The sequence below is a fragment of the Microcaecilia unicolor genome, chromosome 10 (assembly GCF_901765095.1).
Source record: "Microcaecilia unicolor chromosome 10, aMicUni1.1, whole genome shotgun sequence".
Classification (NCBI taxonomy): domain Eukaryota; kingdom Metazoa; phylum Chordata; class Amphibia; order Gymnophiona; family Siphonopidae; genus Microcaecilia; species Microcaecilia unicolor.
The window spans coordinates 180,309,903-180,319,832 of record NC_044040.1 but is presented as its reverse complement, the minus strand read 5'-3'; positions in this window follow the sequence as shown (position 1 = coordinate 180,319,832).

The following is a 9,930-nucleotide window of genomic DNA, read 5'->3' as shown; positions in this document are numbered from 1 at the left end:
ATTTGCCACTGTTAGAAACAGGATGCTGGGCTTGACAACCTTCTGTCTGTTCCATTATGGCAATACTTATGTACTTAATATGCATGAGATAGATTTGCATATAATAGAGGCAGTGCATGTAAATTTATTTTGGATATCTTGAAAAGCAGACTGGCTTGGTGTGTCCTGAGGACTGGGTTGAGAACCCCTGCTCTAGCAGCACTAGCCAGCTAATGGGAAAGTGGAAAAGAAAAAGAGGCAGGTGCACCACAAGAAGAGCACCCAAAAAGAATGCACACAAAATATTTAAAAAAACAGCAAAACTATAAAACAAAATGCAGAGCTCTGTGTCTGGATAAATAAATCGTTAACATCATAAGGTAGTCACATCAAAACCTGATGTTTTGCCAGCAGGCTGCATCAGGAATTAATGTTGCATAACAAACTATTACAGCCACTATTCCTTGCTGAAAAAATTCAAGAATATTCAACCTTATCAGTATATTGATTATTGCCCGCAGGATTCGTTCCTCGTGTTTTTTGTTTTCTGATATTTTGTAAGTCAGTGCTCCTGGGGATGGTTTTAAAGGAGCAGAGAAAGTACAAAAATTTGTAAGTGTGTTTCCTCCAGATAGACCTCCATCCTCTATCTTTTAAAAAACATGTGTACGCCCCAGTAGTGTAGCCAGAACTTAATTTTTTGGGTGAGCCTGGAAGTGGACTGAGTGGGCATGACCCATACATTTCCTCCCTGCCCACTACTCCCCCCTCCTCCCTAAAGCAGTAAAAATGAATACTTTGGCTGGTGTGGAACCCCGGGTCCTGCTAGCTGAAGAGTCCTATCTGTTGGAAGCCTTCTTTTCAATAAGTTTTGCTTTAGATTGGGTGGTTGTTGGCAGGGGCCCTCCCAGTTTCGCTTTAGGCCCACCCAGTGGTGGCACACATCGTTAGTGTAGCTTGCAGGGATCTCCGGGCTCCACCAGCTGAAGAGTCCTCTCTGGAATTCCCCAGAGCAGTTACATTCCTATGGCAGTCAGCAGTGTGTTTCCAGCCACTGACCCTGGCACCGTCGTTCCCCCCCCCCCCCCCATGTATGCTCAGTTTAACCAGCATCCCCCCAACCCGTACATGCAAGTATGGGGTGCATAGGAAGGGGGAATGCTGGTGTCAGCAGCTTGAAACATGCTGCTGACTGCCCTGGGGATGGGACAGCTCATGGAAACTCCAGAGAGGACTCTTCAGCTGACGGTACCCAGGGATCTCTGCCAGCTCCAATAACAATGTGCACCACCATTGGGTGGGCCTGAAGCGAAACTAGTTGGGTCCCTGCCCACCCAGGCCCACCTGTGGCTATGCCACTGGTATGTATTTGTTTATTCCTCCAACTCCCAATCCCTTTACACATTGAAGGATCCCCTCAATCTTTGATTCTCACTCCTTTTATGTAACTCGAAGTCCTACCATTACCCCTGATTCTCTGATCCTCAATCCTTTAATTTACATAAAAGTCCCAGCAACTCTCAGCACCCACTTCCCTGGTACTTAACCGAAGTATCCCTGTTGGATAATGGGTACAGGAATAATTTCCAGTCTCTCTTGCCCTGGCCACTCCCTCTTTAAATATAGTGTCCATATGCTCCTAGTGGTAGTCTCACAGTATTACATCTAGGGGTTCCCTTATTTGGAAGCCTGATCCCTAGCAGTAGTGCCATGCTGTTTTACAATAGGTTAGTAAATAGGGGCCTAAATTCATACCTAAGGTAACTGAAGGGAATGACTTGCCCAAGTTTAAAAGGAAAGTAAAAGTAGGATTTGAACCCTGGTTTCCCTATTCTCTGTACACGCTGGGCCCTACTTTTCCTTTGGAGAAAAAAGCTGTCCCCTTAACATCAATCCTGTTACCTCTTTGTAGTGGAAGGTGGGTCAAAGGTGACTCCAGAGAGAATCTGAAACACGGTACAGGGGTGTTTTATGAGATCCATTTCTTTGATCATACCTTCAAAAAAGATTTTGTTCCATGTGGGGCGTGTCAGCAAGCTTGTTGTACATATCTTCCCTGAGGCCTTGTCAGATTATCACCTTTTAAATACTTATGAGGCTCAGAGCAGACCCGAGGCCCAGATATAGGTTCTCAGGCTGTGCTCAGTCCTCTGCAAGAGATGGAGAGCACCCAGATGTCAAGAACTACACTCAGGTAGGCAGAGGACTGGTGGTGGAAATTAAAATTAGTAAGAGCTGGAGTGGGAATTTGAGTCAGAGGTTGCAGGGCCCACAGCTGGAACAGGAACTAGAAGCAAACAGTGTAGGCCTATAATGAAAATCAGCAAGTTTGTCTCTGTTTAACCCAGCCCTGCTAATTGTCCTAAAGGTTAGGACTCTTCTCTTAAATATAAGATGAGCCATACTGGGTCAGAGGAAAGGTCCATCAAGCACAACTTCCTGCCTCTGACAAAAGCTAATCCCAGTGTCTTTCCAGCTGAGAATAAAGATTGAAGCAGAGAAGCTTGTTTTCTGTAGATGAATTCATGCATGCATGAATGGTGTCAATGAGAACATTTTGGCTTCCTGGATCATGGGATCATATTTAGGGGCTGCAGGACAATGATGGCTTTTACCTGTTAATGAAGGGGTGAAGCATCTTCCAGAACAGACTGGCTAACCTACTGAGGGCTTTAAAGTAGGATTTTTGGGGGATGATTAGACAAAGCCTTTAGATAAGTAAACATTAAACACCTGTAGAAAACCTGTGAAAGAATTCTTCATATCAAGCACCTAAAATTTGGAGTGATTATGCTTCATATTTTATAAATTGTCCTAGCTATTCTTGTTTTAGGAAGATGGTAAAAACCTCGCTTTTTAAGTTTTTTGTTAATAATTAGTGATGTTCTGGATATGTCTTCTTAACTGTACTTCTCAAGAAACTGTCTTGATATTCTTTTCTTATTGTAAACCGCTTTGAACCTGTGGTATTAGCAGTATATAAATATAAATAAATTGTAAAGATAGAAAACCATAGACTTAATACTTGTTGGAAGCACATTCCAAATCTTTGCAGCTTGATAATAAACCAGACGTTCTTGGTGTAATTTCAATCTCAACACTGTAACTGAAGAAAAAGACAGAACAGATTCTTTTACATTAAAACGAGAATTAGTAGACCCTAAAACTTTGGTAGATGCACAAGATTCTTCAGAATAATAACCTTCCAAACCTTTATAAACCAAAACAGTATGTTTTGAACAACACATAAACATTAAATTGGCGAGCAATGAAGATGTATTAATAATGGAGTCACATGAACAAATCTTGACTTCTTAAAAATTAGCCGAGCATCAGAATTCTGAATCAACTGGATTCTGTGTACCAGTTTTGCTGAAATACTGACATTAAAAGCATTGCAATAGTCAAACTGAGAGAGGATCTGTGATTGTACAACGATAGGAAAATGTTCTTTCAAAAACTAGGAATGAATGAATCGTAACTGCTTAAGTCTAAACATGATTTTTTTTTTTTTGTTTTGTTACATTTGTACCCCGCACTTTCCCACTCATGGCAGACTCAATGCGGCAGGCAATGGAGGGTTAAGTGACTTGCCCAGAGTCACAAGGAGCTGCCTGTGCCGGAAATCGAACTCACGTCCTCAGTTCCCCAGGACCAAAGTCCACCACCCTAACCACTAGGCCACTCCTCCACTCATCAGAGTGCTTATTTGGGGGTTCCATACTCAACAAAGAGTCTAAAAACAGTTCCAAAACCCTGAAGATAATTTCTACTGTCAGCAGAGTTCCCTTATTAAAAATACAATTAGGGATATCCTTCAAATTTACCCCCCACTTTGAATGGGCTGTGTCAGCGTGGCTCAGTCAACAGGGAGGTTAGTTGAAACATTTACTAAGGGGTAAATTCTGAAAAGGACATCAAACTTTAGGCGCCTGAATTCTATAATGGCAGCTTTGCACACAACTGCTATTATAGAATACTACCGAATGTCACCATTTACGTGCCTAAGTTTAGGCGTGAGCACTTATGCCAGCTCAATGGACGTAAATGAGAGTATTCTAACCCACATGCATAACTGCCTGACATGCCCTCAACCTGCTCATGCCCCTCCCAGGTCCCTGCCCCCTTGGAGTTGCGTACTCTGGAATTTGAGTGCAACTTATAGGATAGCGACTAAAGGCAGGGATGTGCATAACTGCAAATTAGTGCCAATTAGCACCAATTAAGCTCAATTTAGCCACTAATTGGCTGATAACTCCAGTTAGCAGACAATTATTGAATTAAGCTATGCACACAACTGACCATATTCTATCATTTGCATGTGCAAATCTGCACGCTTGTCAGAAATTTAGGTGCACAAGTTTAGGGGCCCTTTTACTAAAGGGTTGCCGCATGGCAACCTGGAACTACTACCAACCCAGCATTCGCCATTTCCGCTGCTAGCAGAAATATTGAAAAAATATTTCCACAGGGGGTTATTCAGCGGTAATTGGGCAGCGGCACATGCTGCCCAGTTACCGCCAGGTTAGCAAGGGAGCTCTTACCATCACCTCAATGGGTGGTAAATGCCCCTCCCCCAAAATGGGCAAGCAGCAAGTGCGAACTTACTGCACGGCCATTTCATTTTTAGTTATTTTCACCCACTGCGGTAAAAGTGGCCCTGGCGTGTGGCAAAAATGGCCATCGCCGCTAGCACAGGGCCCCTTTTACCGCAACTTAGTAAAAGGGCCCCTTATAGAATTAGGTGGATAAAGTCATCTAATTTCCTGCCTGCTGAATACTGCCCCTTATGGATATTTGCGAGATTACAAGTCACATGAGTTTTTATGCAGGGAAATACATGTTTTTCATATCAGTGCTTGAATTGCAATAAACTGCAGATAAACTGAGATGTGTATTCTAATACTATTGTTAGGGTCATTTCCTTTTCCATGCATGAGGTGCTGCCTGAGTATAGACAGGCTTCCGCCCTCTTCATGACCACTTTCTCACAGCTGTCAAGTTTATAGTGTGTATGAATCATTTTATTCTTATTCAGTTCATGATTTATAGCCAAATGCCTTGTACACAGTATCTTGGAACTTATACGGTCAATTTTCAAACTACCTGATTTCTTGAAAAGTCTGCGGGGACTTTTTACCTGTGGATTTTGAATCACATTTTAAAAGGAATGTACAAAAGCACATCAAATTGCCTTTGAAAATCACCATGGGTAGTTTGATTTTTCTGTGGGCAAAATATCACTGGGAAATAATGAGGGCAATTCTGTGAAGGGGCGCTTAGATATAGGTACCCTGATGCAGTACGGGAACGACCACTCTATAACAGCATCTACTGTAGGAGCCCAGATTCCATTATATCAATGTCAGTGTATCACTTTTATTGTGTGGTATCCCCTCACAGGTTCACTGTGTTTACAAAGAGAAGAAAATAGACATTGTTATAGAATTAATATAAAATGCATAAAATAAATAAAAACTAATAAGAAATCAATTGTCAAACAAAAATGTTTTCAGCTTCTTTAAAAATCTCAGGTAGGTATTCTCCAATCTAAAAGAAGAGGGTAATGAGTTCCACAAAAATATTACTGCAATCGAAAACCATGTAAACCTGCATTGGTGTACCTAAATGTAGGTGTGCCACTAGGTCTATGGCAGGCATAAATGGGCACACCTAAGCATGTCAAGCAGTGTGTACAACTTACATTATTCTATAAATTGTGTATGTAAGTGGGAGACCTGCCAATTCTGTGCCCATGTGTACACCCCCCTTACAAGTATGCTCAATGCCACTTATGCACCCCCTTATAGGATAGTGCTTAGGGCATGTGCCCCTGTAAGTGGCACTTTTTGCAGCATTTATGTGTGCATGATGTGTGTAACTGCAGGTGTGCATATATTTTATGCTTTAGTTTGCTTTCATAATTTTTGGAACCTGCCCCCAGGAATTCCTCTCCCCAGTCTGGCTAAATGTAGGCAGACTGTGGAAGCCTGCACATTCTTTTAGCCAGATCGAGGAAAGGCAATTTTCAGATTACCAATTTACTTATTTAAAAGCAAATTTATCTGGGTAAAGAGCTCTAAAAATCACCCTCTTAAAATCAAACAAAATCTTGTTTCAGAGTACCAAAACCAATGAGGGTAAATGGTCAGTAGCCATTTGCAAACCTGTCAGTGAAGGAGCTGCAAGAGAAGACAAGAACCACCTTACACTGCCTCCATTAGTTTTGTTTTCTCCAGTTTAAGCTTTCCAAATCATGAAAGAAATATAGCAAAATTATACTTGATTATTGTAAATGTGAAATGTGACAATTATCCAGTTTTACTGCTCTGAAGTTGTGTAATATTCTGTTACATAGTGCTTTCATCTGCGCTGGTTCAAAGCTAGACTGAGCAATTATTATAATTAATTACAATTACGTTTTATGCCTTGGAAGAATAAGAGAGTGAATCAATATGGCAGAATTTGAACTTAGGAACTCATTTAATTAACTGTTACAGGCTGACACCTTTGACTATTGGATATATCCTTTCAGTAGTAATTCTACAGCAGTATTTTACAAGAACTTCATTACTGCCATATAAGCAGTAAACCACCAGTGGACCTATATTCAGTGGCAGTAGCTACTGCATTCATTTTAACACCAGTGTTGGCATTAATATTTATATTCAGCGCTGCTACACGTACAGCCAGCAGTGCCGAATATACATACCTGTATAGGAGGCAGGTCTATAAGTGGGTACCTCCATTTAGGTGCCCCGATTCCTTGTGGTGAAAGTCTATTCTATAGTAGCATCTGGGCACCCAGATTCCATTATAGAATTCTAGAATAATCCTTATATTCACATGCCCATAGCTATTTCAGACATAGATGATATATGTAGAGCTAGTTTTGACCTAAAATGTGATAATGAGGTCTCACATCTGAAGGTAGTGGGCAGGGCATTCCAAACAAATTGGAACCTAGTAGCAGAAGGCAGAGTGCCAAATATATTTGTGTCATATAAATGAAGGGGAGGGGAGGACCAATTGATTAAGATACTTTGATTGGAGCAGATGAGTGGAATATTGAGAAATCATACTGGTCTACAACTTTTTAGAAGTCGTCTGCTTTAGAGATATAATGTGCTATTTATCATAGATTTTGATGGGCTGAATTAAAATATGACAGTTAAAACAACTGATTTGCTACTGTTTCTATGGTATTTAAGTTTTTACATTTTGCATATACCTATACTGTTTAGATAGTATACTTTTAATAAAAAAAATTGTAAACCTAGGTCTTTTCATACATGAAAATATTTCGCCTGTCCTCTTTATGTACAACTTTAAAAACCAGCAAAAGGTTTATATAAATAAAACTTAGTATGAATGAAAAGACAAAAATCTCTTATGTACATATGTACATTATAATTTAGTCCTTGTTCAGTGTCTACCCGGTGCATCTTGGCTTCTCTTGTACTCATGAATAGCGAAGTTACTCACCTGTAGCAGATGTTCTCCAAGGACAGCAGGCCCAATATTTTCACATGTAGGTAACATCATCCAACAGAGCCCGGTGTGGATGCTGCCTAGCACGCATAGCTTTAGAAAGATTCTGGCAGTGCAGATGCCTTCCCGCCCGATGTGCAAGCATGAGTTCCTCAGTCTGATGGTATAGCTGAAAAAAGACAACTCCAAAGGGAGGAGGGAGAGTATGTGAGAATACTGGGCCTGCTGTCCTCAGAGAACACCTGCTACAACTTCTCTTTCTCTGAGGACAAGCAGGCCCAATGTTTTCTCACATGTGGGAGTCCCTAGCTACCAGGGTCACTGAAAACAACAATGCTAGGACAATAAGGACTCGAAATGTCAAGACCTTGAAGTCAATTAACCTGAAACTATATACAAACAGGTTGTGAAGATGCAGCCTGGAACAGAACAAACCCAGGCCTAGGAAGGTGGAGTTGGATTCTAGACACCAAATAAATTCTGCAGGACTGTCTGACTGAACCAGCTGTCACATTGGGTGGCCTTTTCAAGGCTGTAGCGTGATGTGAATGTGTGGACTGGTTTTAAGTTTATTAAAAATTTTCTATCCTGCCCATCCCACATTGCAGCTTTGAAAATCTCAACGGAGGCTGATCTCAAGTAGGCTACCGATGTAGCCATGGCTCTGACATTATCAGCATTGACATGATCCTCAAGAGCCAGCCCAACCTGGGCCTAAGTGAAGAAGATGTAATCTGCTAGTCAATTGGAAGGCGTGTGTTTGCCAATGACTACTCTCATTCTGATTGGGTCAAAAGATACAAAAAGCTGGGTGGACTGTCTATGGCCTTTTATTCTGCTCCAAATAGAAGGCTAAGGTTTGCTTGCTGTCCAAAGTGTGCAGTTCGCTTTCGCCAGATGGGCATGAGGTTTTGGGAAAGATGTTGGCAGAACAACTGACTGGTTAAGATGGAAATCAACACCACCTTAGGAAGGAACTTAGGGTGTGTGCGAAGAACTACTCTGTTGTGATGGGTCCTAGGCTGACGTGGATGGGACTGTTGGGGCCAATTTTTGTACCCCCTCAAAGAACCCCTAATTACCTGAAAAATAAACACCTAGAAATAGGGTTTTCAGCTTTCTGGTTCTCAGCACTGGTTATCACAGTATTAGAACGAGTGGCGTCAATATCAGGAAACAATTTGAATTTATAATTTGTAGTTTATTTTTTTTCTCTCCATTTCCATCAATATGGGAGTTGCACATGAATTATGCATGAGCATATGTTAATAGGCACTTTTTAGCACACAGGATTTGTTCACACTCATTTTTGTAAAGTATGCATTTGGTAAGACTTACATGATTGATTAAATCTGATTTTACACATACTTCGAAGTTTGATACACAATAGCTTTAAAAACGCTTATTTTGCATGTTCATTGGGCAGTATATTATCACTTATAACACTCTGGTCACTATTGTTGGTCACTGTCAGCAGCTTGTTATCACTTTGCATTTGTCCACTTTTGTATACTTCAGTATTCATTAGTTGTAGTCCGTTCATCTATGTTGTTACTTGTGATATTGTATTCTGAAATCCTCCTTACTTGCAGAGTCAGGCATGCAGCTCCTTGTGACTCTGGGCAAGTCACTTAACCCTCCATTGCCCCTGGTACAAAATAAGTACCTGAATATATGTAAACCGCTTTGAATGTAGTTGCAAAAAACCTCAGAAAGGCGGTATATCAAGTCCCATTTCCCATATTGGCAATCTTTTCTGTTTATTGCATTTAAGAGCATCTGCACTTGCAGAGTTATATTTAAATCGCTTTGCTAAGAGTATAAGTATTAAGAACCAGCTATTGATTCATTCTACTGTCATCTATAAACAAGGTATGCAATTTGTCTTTATGTATATAGTGTTTCTTTTATAACACTTACCTGTATAAATATAAGGAGAAATTTGGTCTGTCTGTTATTTTGAGTTGTTTCCTATATAACATGTTTGTATTATTGAGGCAGTGTATGTATAGAGTTATGAATATTCATATTTTACTACTAATTTGTACATATTCATTGTTTATTGCCTACCACATTTATGGTTTCCTACATAGAACTATTGCATTATAGAAAGCCATAATCCCTTGGATTCTAAATAGCCCGCCTAGCATATAGCGCCAAAATCCAAGCACATTCTATAACAATGCATGTAACTTATTGGCTTAACAAACTAATCAGCATTGATAATAGCACTTAACAAGCAATAATGAGCATTAATTGGCAATAATTAAAATTTACATGCACAACTCGGTAAGCATACTCTGTAATGAACTGCGCGTAAATTCTAATGCACACAGTTCAAAGGGGGTGTGACTATAGATGGGGAAATGGGCATTTTGTGGGCATTCCAAAATTTATACACATAGTTATAGAACATGGCCCAGTGCGTGTAAGTCTACGCATAGATTTGCTCCATGTTTT